Source organism: Temnothorax longispinosus, chromosome 8 (genome assembly GCF_030848805.1).
Source record: "Temnothorax longispinosus isolate EJ_2023e chromosome 8, Tlon_JGU_v1, whole genome shotgun sequence".
Taxonomy (NCBI): Eukaryota; Metazoa; Arthropoda; class Insecta; order Hymenoptera; family Formicidae; genus Temnothorax; species Temnothorax longispinosus.
The window spans coordinates 12,513,807-12,526,573 of record NC_092365.1 but is presented as its reverse complement, the minus strand read 5'-3'; the positions used below and the strand labels follow the sequence as shown (position 1 = coordinate 12,526,573).

Here is a 12,767-nt window from a genome sequence, read left to right as displayed (position 1 = left end):
CATAAACTAAAATAGGTTATGCAGCGTACTGACCACATTTTGCTACAGTTTTAGGTAAATAACTTTTAAACGAGTAAGTGGATTCAAATGAACTTTTGTACGAATATTTATCATAGTTTCATTAGCATATGTACAAAATTTGATTTAATTCGTAATGCTATTTCCTCATCAAATTATAAGAATAAGAAGAAATTTCATACGTCAACAAACTTTTGATTAAAATATCTCAGAAACTAAAACCGTAATAAAAAATCTAACGACATTTTTTAAATATAATGTCGATACAAGCTTTCGATTGCGACTAGTCCGAATAAGATTGGTGCAGCCAATCCCGAGATATGATAAAAATTAATGCAAACAAAAAAATTAAATAACTTTTAAACCAGTAAGAGAATTGTGCTGAAATTTTACACAGATACTTAGACGTAATAATAGAACAATCTATGAAATTTTTAGATTTTTGGTAATGCTTTGAGATGTCACCCATACATCCTTAAGTTTTATTTCTTTTTTATAATTAGCAATAATAATTCTTCCATCTATAGATTCTTCCAAAATTTTTTTATAATCCTAAAAAGATGTATAAATGATGTATTGATTTGTAAGAATAAGAAAAACTGTATAAACATGTTTTTTTATGTAATACAAAATCAAATACGTATTTATGAAAAGTATTATATTTTCAAATTATGCTACGTTTTACTGAAGTTTAAAAAAAAGTTGAAATTTCAAAAAATCTTACTAAGGAATACACATTTTTAATATCGGTATCCTTTGATTCATAAGCCACGGAATCTTGTATTTCTATTAGTATTGCGTTTTCATTTTGTTCCAATATTTTATGAGATTCGACTTCTTTTTCTTGTATTTGTTCTATTGTTTCTTTGGATATGTGGTGTTTATGAATTTTGTATCATATCGAATATAAAAAATTATAAAATAATCAATACATATTTTTATAGAAAATTTAACGATCTACAAAAAAGGTCTCTTAAATTTTTTTCATAAGTATAACAATTTAGACGATATTAAGGTTTAAAGTTCAAAGTGTATAAAAATTATATTGTCTAAATGGTTATATTTATGAAAAAAAATATAAGAGACCTTTTTTGTAGATCGTTAAATTTTCTACAAAAATATGTATTAATTATTTCATAATTTTTGATAGTCGATATGATACAAAATTCATAAGAAGCAAAAACAAGTTTTATAAAATTTATCAAACTTTAACTTTGAATATCTTTTGAACGGTTGAATTTATGAAAAAATGATAAGAGATCTTTTTGTAGAGCGGTAAATTTACTACAAAAATCTATGTAGTGCAATGCTGTATTACTATTTGTTAGATAGTTATAAAATTTTTTCTATCTTAGGACTAAATGAAAAATTAAAAATTGCGATGAGCGACCTGTTAATATTAAGGGCTCAAACTTTAACAGGTATCTTATTTTACCTTCCTGCAAGTATATATGCTATTCGTGAAATGAAAAAAAGTTGCTCTAAACTGACACACCTTAGTAATTACACATACTATTATCTTCATTATTAATTTTATTCCTTCTAACCTTTGTTGACTGTTCTTTTAAAAACTGTTTCCTTTTCTCTATAAAAACACATCTTGCACCAACGGTAGGTATTAATTCAAATAATGTTTGTTCCGAAATACTTAACAATAATGAAGGGCTTATTTCTTGGTCTGTAAGATTCCAATCAATTTTTTATACACTACATATTACTTTTTCAATATTGATGACACGTAATGTTTACCAATTTTAACAAGTACATTGAATATGCAGTATATCCTATTATCCAAATATACGAGAAAAGAATTTTGAAGTTAACATACCCAAAAATTTTGATGTCCACTTTTCCAGACCCCATTCTTTTAATGTTTTAGTAATAAATTCTTCGTCGCTCATTTTATGCTACGTTGCATACAGTTGAAAAAATCAGAATAATACGGAAAAAGGCACACAACGCTCAGTTCACCTTCCAAGTTTGTATCGCAGAAGAACAACCTGAAATAGTTTCAGGATAAAATAAATTAAAATACAATGCAATGAGACACACAATAAAGAAACAGGTTATAGAATGCAAGTATTAAAAAAAATAAAGGCAATAATATAATATGAAATAAATGTTGCAAGTTGCGGTAAGCAAGTATGATACCGCAATAAATATATCGTACAAAGTGACAACAGGTATTGCGATCTGAGTAAAGTTATGTGAATAATATATGACGCTAGTAAAGAAATGTAAGGTGGAATACAAATAATATAAGTAAAGCAGATAAGTCAATGAAAGATATAGAGCGAGTAATTTAACACAAGTGAGTAAATGAAAGAAATAATGCGAATAGTGTTTCGGTAGTAAATCCATAAAGAAAAAAAGCTAATAGTATAATCCAAGTGAATTACTGAAAGATATAATGTGCGTATCGCCACTCAAATATAACAATATTAGTAGTGTAACACCGATAAAGCTCCGGACATAACGGTAATGCAGGTATAGTAATGTATAAGAAATTTGATGCGGTCAGAATAAACCAGATATTACAATCCGAGCTAATTAATGCACGTAATATGTGTAACGCCAGTAAATTGACGCATGATAGATAACATGAATAATGGGGCGCAAGTAAAGTAACGTAATAAAAAAGTAAAATGCAAGTTATGTATCGCAAGTGGGTCAATATGATTACAATGTAAAAAATGCAACGCGAATAATATATAACGTATAAATGAGTCAACGTAAGACTCGTCGCAAATAATAAATGCAACTAAATTAACGCCAGAAGTAAAATATAAGTAAGGTAACGCAAATGAATCAACGCAAGGCTTACATTCCGCAAAATGTAAAGTAATCGGAAAATCTAATACGAACACGCGCAACGGTTGTACACAATACAGTAACCGACGCGACGAGGGAGTAAGTCGAGGCGAGGTGAAATTCCTGACGAGGAATGTAAACAATTGTAAGAACTTCGAATCGCGTCTAGGCGGCGAGACGCCCCGGTCATGACGGAACACACGATAATATTCAATAAAACGAAGTAATTACACTAGCGCAATAACACACGGCCATAGCCGTCGCGTGCCCGATAGAGTGACTCTAATAAAGAACACACTTATCGCGAAAGAGTACGCGCTTATCCGATAAATCGGATAGATGATAAACAGAGTATTTATCGTTCGTTGCCAGATCGTCAAGGACAATGACACGTGAAGCAATCCCGGATAGCGACAGCGACAGCGACGCGGCGAGGGGGGCCGCGAGCTCGCGCGATCGTCTTTCGTTTTACCGGCTCGAGACACGATTCTCGCGCGTAAAATTGCGGAGTCGGTCGGAACTCGGAACACGCAAAAGCGACAACACGCGAGATCTGGTCTCTGCTTTCTTTATTCGAGCTTGCGATATCTTATATCAGTCGATAGCTCAGTGATCTTTCGTTTCTAAGTACATTCGGCAGTACGATTAAGAACGTTGTTTAATAGTTTACGCGACTAGTGTCATTTGCTATTCATTATTATTAACGTATACGGTGCGCGACATTCGTCGAGCGAACTTAGTGCGTGCGGGCCAGCGAGGCCTCGGCGTTGCAGCCCCACGTCGGGCGCCAGCATCTAGGAGACAGGACCTTCCATCTAAGCCGACGTCTTTCATAGACGCTGCACGACGCTGTTTCTCTCAGGCGACGGACTCGGACAGAGCATCCCGTGCTAGGATCCCTTGTCGTCATCATCCATGACGATCTGGCAACGAACGGTAAATACTCTGTTTATCATCTATCCGATTTATCGGATAAGCGTGTACTCTTTCGCGACAAGTGTGTTCTTTATTAGAGTCACTCTATCGGGCACGCGACGGCTATGGCCGTGTGTTATTGCGCTAGTGTAATTACTTCGTTTTATTGAATATTATCGTGTGTTCCGTCATGACCGGGGCGTTTCGCCGCCTAGACGCGATTCGAAGTTCTTACAATTGTTTACATTCATCGTCAGGAATTTCACTTCCCCTCGACTTACTCCCTCGTCGCGTCGGTTACTGTATTGTGTACAACCGTTGCGCGTGTTCGTATTAAGGCTATTCTACAATTGCGTAAGCGTGGTCGTAAGTGGTTGTAAGAGTGTTGTACGGCGTGGTTGTAAAGCGGTACTGCGGTTGTAAAGCGTGTTGTGGAAGATGGTTGAACTTCATCTTTCACGACTACGCCAGATGTGAACGTAAGAGCCAACCAATCAGAGTGCTGTTACGCGTCATCACGCCGCGCGCTGCCATAATTGTTTTTGTCGAAACAGTAAATACACGTGATCCGAACCGAAGACCGCTATAAAGATCTCAAGAGTCAAGTTATAACATTCTTTCTCGGCATCCGAAAGTATTCTTTTTTTCTATTGTAGTGTTTTTGGTACGTATTCATCATGGAATACGAGGAAAGTGCTCAGTTGGAAGATGAAACTTTTTTAAACTTATTATCGTGTAGAGAATTGATTGGGCTGGTGAGAAGCAACGAGTTATTATGGAAAAAACGATGCATTTCACACAAAGATCAACAAATGAAAAGTTTGTGCTAAACGAGTATCGGAAGTGCCTTGACCTCTGTACTTTCCGGTAAGTTATTATACACGGTGAAAATCCAGCTGTTGTGAATGTAATATATTTTTGAGGTTGAGTACCTATCAATTATTGCTGCTACCCCTTTTCTCTTTGTGTTTCATTTTTTTCTGTATGTGTTTCAGGTCCAGATGCCGAGAAAGAATTTTATAAATTGAGACAAAAATTCGGTCGAGAAGCAAAAAAAGAAAAGGAGAGCGCCCCGCGATCCGGAGCTGGGGCAGGACAACCAACATATATTAGTAACTGGCCACTGTAAAGACTTGGAGTTTTTGAAAGACGTGATTAAACCCAGACGGTAAGATAATTATAGAATATTCTATTCTCTTTGTCAATTTCATTAGTTTCTATTATATAATTGTTACGTGACAATGTTATCTTTTTTACAGAACAACATCCAACTTTCCGAAGAATATCATTCAGAGGCCAAGTCCATCACCTTCTCTACCTGTAGCACCTTCAAGTCCAGCAATACTAGAGAACAGTCCATCTCCTGGCTCCTCGTTATGGAACTCCGATTTGGAAAACAGCATTTTTTCTATAGGCATATTATCTTATTTTCAGTTAACGCATGTAATTAGTGCATTAAATTGTTAGTACTTATTTATAATTATTTATGTGTGCTTTCTTTTTTTACAGAATCTGATGGAGACACTGTTCCGTCTATGAGCCCATCATCTTTGAAACGAACTGCTCCTACACCAGATAACTTTTATATAAAAAAAAAGAAAATTCAGGAAAATGTGTGTTCTACCATAGAGAAGCATTCTTCTAATATAAAAGCGCTAACAGAGATGGTCAATGATCGTTTGCATCCTACCCATAAAACCCAACAAAATCAGCCAGAAGAATCTCTATTTCTATCTATCTCAGCAGCACTACATACAGTGCCACAAGAAAAACGATTAAAATGTGTAATTGAAGTATTACAGGTCATACAGAAGTATAGCATGGAAAAAGAAACCTTAGAAACTCAGAAGTAGTATGAAAAAGTGAGTTTGTTCCAACCTGTTGGTAAACTAACTAATAGTTAAAAGTCGTATGTCTTTGTTTTTTCTTTAAATTAGACAAAAATAGACATATGATTTAACCTTTAGTTAGTTTACCAACACAGGTTGGTAAACTAACAGCACTTTACACAGTTTATATAAAAGAAAATGTTATTTTTCATTCATATTCAGTTCGATTATTTTATCACAGTTCAATAATTTTTTAAATCACATTTTGAGTTCTGTTTTTCTTCAATATAAGAAAGCAATATCTATTAATAGATATAAAATTAGTTTTTTGCAATATTAATTTAAAATTAGTTTTTTGCAATATTAATATAAAATTATTTTTTGCAATCATATATTTTTTTATAAGATATAAAATATAATAAGATGTAATAAGATTATATATTTAATAAGATATTTTTATAATAAATAATAAAATATGATATATTGATATAGTATGGGTATAAAATGTTTAGTATAAGATATAACAAGATTTAGGATATATTCCTTTCTTAAAATATAACGTGATGTAGTAATAAATGTATATTTGTTCTACAATGTAATGCTTTCAATAAAAAAAACATTTTTAATTTTTTAAAAATTGTTTTTATTACCAAAATAAAATTACTTTATATATAATTGAAACAGAAAATTATATGTAATGCTTTCATATAAGATGATAATTATAGTATATGAAAATTATAGTGAAAATTACAGTATATGGTAATTATAGTAATAGCAATAATAAGATATATGATAATAAAGGATTATAATTAAGATATATAATTAAAGTAAGATAATGTTTACGACGGGATAATGTTTGGAACATATTTTACATAAGATAAATTATTTACAAAGGAGCGATTAACCCACAGAAGATACATATGTGAATTCTATATGGATCTAATACTTCGAATAGACGTTCTCGTAGAAACTGTGCCGCACCATGAAAAATTTGACTCCTTTGTAAAAATGTGGAAATCTTTTGCACATTCATAGCGTCTGTAAACGGCATGGTGTCTCCAATCTTTCCTGAAAATGTAGCAAATATCTATAAGCATGTCCGTCTTAAACCCAAATATTACCAAGAGTTACCATATTACATTTACTTAGAAAACATTAAAAATGTGGCGGATTTATAATAGCACCGCGGAATGCTCGCTGATACTGCCAAGGGGCAGCTTCTTCACCAGCTTCAGAAATGAAGTAGTCGCTAAGTGTATCCCGGAGCTGAGCAGATCTTCTAGCTGGATTATTGGCACCGACTCGTCCAATACTATGCAGTCCTGTTTCATTTTCTTCATCCCGCCAAGTTCCAGGAATTGTATTCCCCTCTCCATCTTCTTGGTCTACATAGTTAGAGGGGCAGTAGGTACGACACTGAGGTGTCTCCTTACTTTCCTCTGTCATTATAAAATTATGCAGGCAAATCAAGGCTTGAAACATGATTTGTGAATTGTGAGGGTGGTTGCATATGCACCTCCTGAGAATGCGCCATCAAGATACGAGAATGCCGAAAGTGTTCTCTATAACTCGTCGAGCACGGGAGAGTCTATAATTAAAGACTCGCTGTTTATCCTGCAAGGCAGCACGCGGATAAGGCCTCATGAGATAAGACTTGAGCGGAAATGCCTCATCTGCCACAAATACATGAGGAAATTGTATCTGACTTCCGGGCAACATTTTAAGAGGAGGAAGTTTTGCTTCCCGTGCTCCAAAGCATCAGCAAATGCAGAATTATTCCACACTCCTCCATCACTCATAGAACCTGTAATTACATAATATAAATATAATAAGAGAGATGCATAAATATATATAATCCTAAATGGAAATAGACTGAAATAAAAGAAAGAAAAAAAATTGAAATATATATTTACCGTACTGTCCTACATCCACCCATGTAAACTTGTATGACGCGTCGCAAGAAGCCATCAATACAATGCTGAAATATTTTTTGTAATTGAAGAACTCGGAACCAGAATTGGGAGGAGCTTGAATCTGCATGTGGCGTCCATCTATGGCCCCAACACAGTTAGGGAACTGCCACTTCGAGTAGAAATCTTCAGCTATTTTCGTCCATAACTCAGGCGAAGGTTCAGGCAGATATAAAGGCTGTACAACTGTCCAAATGGCTTGGCACACTTCGTTCACAATTTTGTACATGGTCGATTTACCAATCCGAAACTCCCATGCCTTCGACTTAATACTGTCACCATGTGCGAGAAATCTATGCAGGTATATATCTTGTTTAAAATAACATCTTGCAAAAAAGAGAGTACCTTTCAAGATCATGAAGCAAAAAAATTACTCACGCAAGAGTGGCTGCAAGTTTGAGTTTTGGAGAAAGTGCCCGTCTCCGGCTTCTTTTTAGGAGAAGGGGACGCACCAAAGATAGCAGAATATTAAATTGTTCAGGCCACATACGGGAATATGAGAAAAACTCTTCATGGTCTGATAACATTATTTCTGATACGAGGTTTGAGTGAAACCCCAATTCATCTCGTCGCCGATTGATTGGGCGCACCCACCATCTTCTTAGCACTTGTCTTGTGACTGTTGCATATACAGCACACAATAAATTTACAAATTCGCAATTTAATAGCAATATAAGTAACAACAACTCTGTCTCTGGATCAATCATGGTACTACACCGTCCGATACTCCGACCGCCGTCACCGTCCATATTCAAAATACACACTGCACTCTGATTGGTTGCTGTAATCAAGTTTACAACGTATCGTTACTTTATTGTAGACTGAACCGTTGTACAACATTCACGACTACTACTACTCCTACTCCTACAACCTATCGCTTACGCAATTGTAGAATAGCCTTTTTAGATTTCCCGATTACTTTACATTTTGCGAAATGTAAGCCTTGCGTTGATTCATTTGCGTTATCTTACTTATATTTTACTTCTGGCGTTAATTTAGTTGCATTTATTATTTGCGACGGGTCTTAAGCCCCTTGCACAATGCCAGGCAACAGGCAATAGGAACAGGGAATAGAAATCAGAAATCATGTATAAATGCAGAATAAACAGTGACACAGGCAATAGACACAGAGTTTCCGTCACGTTGGAAATTCTGTGCCTATTGCCTATTGCCAACCAATCATAGCATTTGAATTTTTTAGGTTGTAATTAAGGCTGTTGCCTGGCATTGTGCAAGGGGCTTAACGTTGACTCACTTATACCAGAGAGAAACCTGAGAGCGGCCATCCCGCTTCGGGGGACGCCTGTCCTAATCTGCCAAGAAGACTAGAGACCAGGAGACCGAACTCCTTAAAATTTCAGTGGTGGGGGTGAGTCAAAATGTGGTCCGGCGCTGTTCGCAGTATGGTCGCCGGCCAATTCATGAACTACGGCGTGCTGGATTTCCGGTGCAAGATGGTGCAAGAGCTTCGTGCAACATAACCAAGAACATCAGCTTGGCAGATGTAAACACTGAATTTAATTTTGATGTCGTAAGTATTAATAAATAATATATGATACTTAGGAACGACGAAGTTCACATAGGAAACTTTTTGGATAAAACAAGTGATAAAAAAAATACGATATTCTGTGTTGTGAAATATAATTAATTGAATTTTTTTGCATAGGGCACTGAGTCTGGAAAAGTAATTGATGCAACCATGGGCGAATATCGAGAAGAAATTGAGGAAAGATTCGTAAAAGCAGGTTGCGAAATACACGGCGACTACAGGATTGCAAAGACATGCAAAAATTGTCTATTTCAATACCTACGAAAGAATGCAAAACTCATTCAGTTGCCACATGAAAGTTGGGGATTTGTTGTGCAAGATCACCGCATAATATTTGCTAAAGCAGAGAATGATTATACTATAAAATTAAATATGATCATTGATTCGAACATGAACGGAGAGATATATTTTAAACAAAACCATATAAAGTGGCTAATACCTGAGCCAGAATCAGTGAGAGATATTGTTGAAAGTTTGAATTGTATTGATAAACTCTTGGTTTTTCAAAGCATATAAATTTTTGTAATGAAATTGATAATAGCTTCCTCGGAACAGCTAAATTGTACATAAAAATGTTTATTGATATTGGATGTGTAAAATGCAATGTAATTTTTTTTAAATAAAATTATGGTTTTTCCTTTATATTTATCTCCTTATATTTTTACATAACTTTAAATATATATTATAACTTTAATAACATAACTTTTATTCAGTCTTTTTTTTATCGAACACTTGTTTTTATTTTTTTGCAGATTTTCCACCAAGTTTCGATTGTTTTCGATGTTTTTGCATCTCCACTTTCTTCTCATCATATATTTTATTGTAAGTTTTACTGAGAATATGTGCTCTGCTTAATGTATAATAATGAATCACCCGTTTTGTCAACGCTCCCTTATGTTCTTGACATCCAATGAACGGGAAACTCTCGAGGAGGATATTCTCTGCTATGCGCTGGAAAGAATAACAATTCAGCTCCTCGGCACCAATTGTCTTGAGAATTGCTCTTTCAATAGCGATCAAGAGATTGAATAAAGCGTCCGACGGGAACTTTAAATAGCCGTTGGTGAGTTTTTTGTAGAGAATATCTCAAATATATTTTCAAAGCATAATTTATAACGATTTTCAACTTACACATAAACTTTCGTTTCCTGCATCCATGGACTCTTCTTCAAAATTATCTTGATGTACATCGAAAATACATGGTACACTACCTTGATTCAATTTAAATTTTTCACGTGGTATTTCGTTTATTGTTCCATCTTTCAAGACAGTTCGAAAAGTCCGCTCAACATCGTTGTCCTTGAAATGTTTATCGCAAATACGTAAATATTTTCGAGTAGCGTTTCCCTTACTCAAAAACGGAGAAATCTTATCTATCCAGATTTGATTTTCATGAGAATCCTGAAAAGTGAAAAAATCAAACTGATTGTATGTTCTTGAGAAAATGATTGTTATTCATTTTTATTTCAATCAAATACACTTACCTTCGGAAATCCAAATAGCGTCCTTTTATTCGAATCCAAATTGGGACATTTACTCTCACAATTCACAATGCAACACACTTTAGACATGATTTCACTTTGTTTTAAACGGTTTGCAACAAACAAGAAGACTAGAGAACAAACGACGTAAAGATTCGAACTTATCCAGCACGTAGCGTAGTTCATGAATTGGCCGGCGACCATACTGCGAACAGCGCCGGACCACATTTTGACTCACCCCCACCACTGGAGTTCGGTCTCCTGGTCTCTAGTCTTCTTGTAATCTGCCCTCTGAGAAAGTGGACGTCAACTACGGCGTTACGCTAAGTAACGATCAGAGAGATCTCGGGTAACGATACATGGGTTCGTATCCGTGCTATGGTTCGTGTCCGAACTACTCAGATGGAGGGGATGTGCTGGTCGCGCAAGCCCCTCCTCTGTCAGTGTACGCTCGGCACTCGGCAAGCTTCGCGCGGGGAGAGAAGGGCAGACATACGATCTGCTGTTTCCTTCTCTCTTGAGCTGTTATGGCTCCTGCACACAGGACGCGGCAGCGCGGCATTCCGGCAACGCGGCACCGCGGTAACCAATTACCGTCTTGCCTTTCCGTTCTACTTTTGAAAGTAGTACGGAAAGGCAGATGGTGATTGGTTACCGCGGTGCCGCGTTGCCGCAATGCCGCGCTGCCGCGTACTGTGTGCAGGAGCCATTAGAGGCCACGCATTTCGGGTATCGCCTCTCATGTCTCGCCGAGTGCCGAGTCTCGAGTTGGCAAATCGACGATGCGCTATGTTACATTTATGTTTATATTTACGAGTTTTAATTGTTATATTTATAACTATTGCAATTATCCATTATCCATTATTATAAATTAGTATTATTTACAAAAAAATTGCAAATTAATAAATAAATTTTATTAAACATAAAATCGCGTATGATCATGTACTTCCGTAGTTTTTGTACCGTTAAAATTAAACATAAAATTAATTAATTAAATAAATATTTATAAACATAAAAACTAAAATTCGTAAATGTAATGTATAGAAATTCCCGTTCTGGCCAATATGCTTTTTTATCTAGAAAAAAAGTCATATTAAAAACATTAACTTTGGGATAATATTTAAATTTAATATTTAAATGCATAATAATAGTAAAATATTAACTATCAAGAAAAAAAGGTAGTTTATAGTGTTCTTTTTACTCTTATTAAATTTGCTAAATCACGAGCACCAAAAGAGGGATATTGGATTAAAATAAAAAAATTTATTATACAAATAATGCACACGGTTAATGTTTCGACTATAGTATTATTAAGGGATACTCAATAAGGTCCTGACTATTGCCTTATCAGGCTTGCCTGGTTATATATAACCAGGCATGCTTGATATGGCACCAGTCAGGACCTGATCTGGCATGCCGTAGTCAGGCATGCCTCATTCATATCTGATCAGGGCCGTACATGACAACAGGCACGCCTGAATAAAATGTCAAACATAATAAAAATTGGATAAATTAAAATTATGTCAGGACATAATAAAAATTCGGAATTATTTCTGTTTTGACATAATTTTAATTTCACGAATTAAAATTATGTCTGGACATATATAAAATATAATTTAATTTCAAATTTTTATCACGTCCCGACATAATTTTAATACATCCAATTTTTATTATGTTTGACATAATTTTAATTTGATGAATTAAAATTATGTCAAGACATAATAAAAATTGAATGAATTAAAATTATGTCGAGACATCATAAAAATTGTATGAATTAAAATTATGTCGACATCATAAAAATTGTATGAATTAAAATTATGTCGATACGTAAAAATAATTCCGAATTTTTATGATGTGTCGACATAATTTTAATTTATTCAATTTTTATGATGTCTTGACATAATTTTAATTCATTCAATTTTTATGATGTTTCAATTTTTATGACATCTCGACATAATTTTAATTCATTCAATTTTTATGATGTCTCGACATAATTTTAATTCATTCAATTTTTATGATGTCGACATCATTTTAATTCATACAATTTTTATGATGTCGACATAATTTTAATTCATACAATTTTTATGATGTCTCGACATAATTTTAATTCATTCAATTTTTATGATGTCTGAATTTTTATGATGTCTGAATTTTTATGATGTCTGAATTTTTATGATGTCTCAATTTTTATGGT

General features: G+C 34.5%; 2 long non-coding RNA genes and 1 pseudogene across 3 annotated transcripts; 2 read left to right on the top strand and 1 right to left on the bottom strand.

The window, feature by feature from the left end:
- The first annotated feature begins 4,076 nt into the window (after positions 1-4,076).
- LOC139818018 (uncharacterized) lies at positions 4,077-5,864 on the top strand. The gene is made up of 4 exons (XR_011733363.1): positions 4,077-4,611; positions 4,740-4,912; positions 5,004-5,158; positions 5,254-5,864. It is a non-coding gene; the product is annotated as an uncharacterized lncRNA (long non-coding RNA).
- A 397-nt stretch (positions 5,865-6,261) lies between these two features.
- On the bottom strand, positions 6,262-8,085 carry LOC139818077 (uncharacterized; annotated as a pseudogene).
- Positions 8,086-8,866: 781 nt separating this feature from the next.
- Positions 8,867-10,201, top strand: LOC139817831 (uncharacterized). 2 transcript variants are annotated; one of them, XR_011733313.1, is made up of 3 exons: positions 8,867-9,074; positions 9,210-9,697; positions 9,845-10,201. It is a non-coding gene; the product is annotated as an uncharacterized lncRNA (long non-coding RNA). The 2 variants fall into 2 exon arrangements; XR_011733312.1 differs by lacking the exon at positions 9,845-10,201 and having other exon boundaries at positions 9,210-9,734.
- The last annotated feature ends 2,566 nt before the right edge of the window (positions 10,202-12,767 follow it).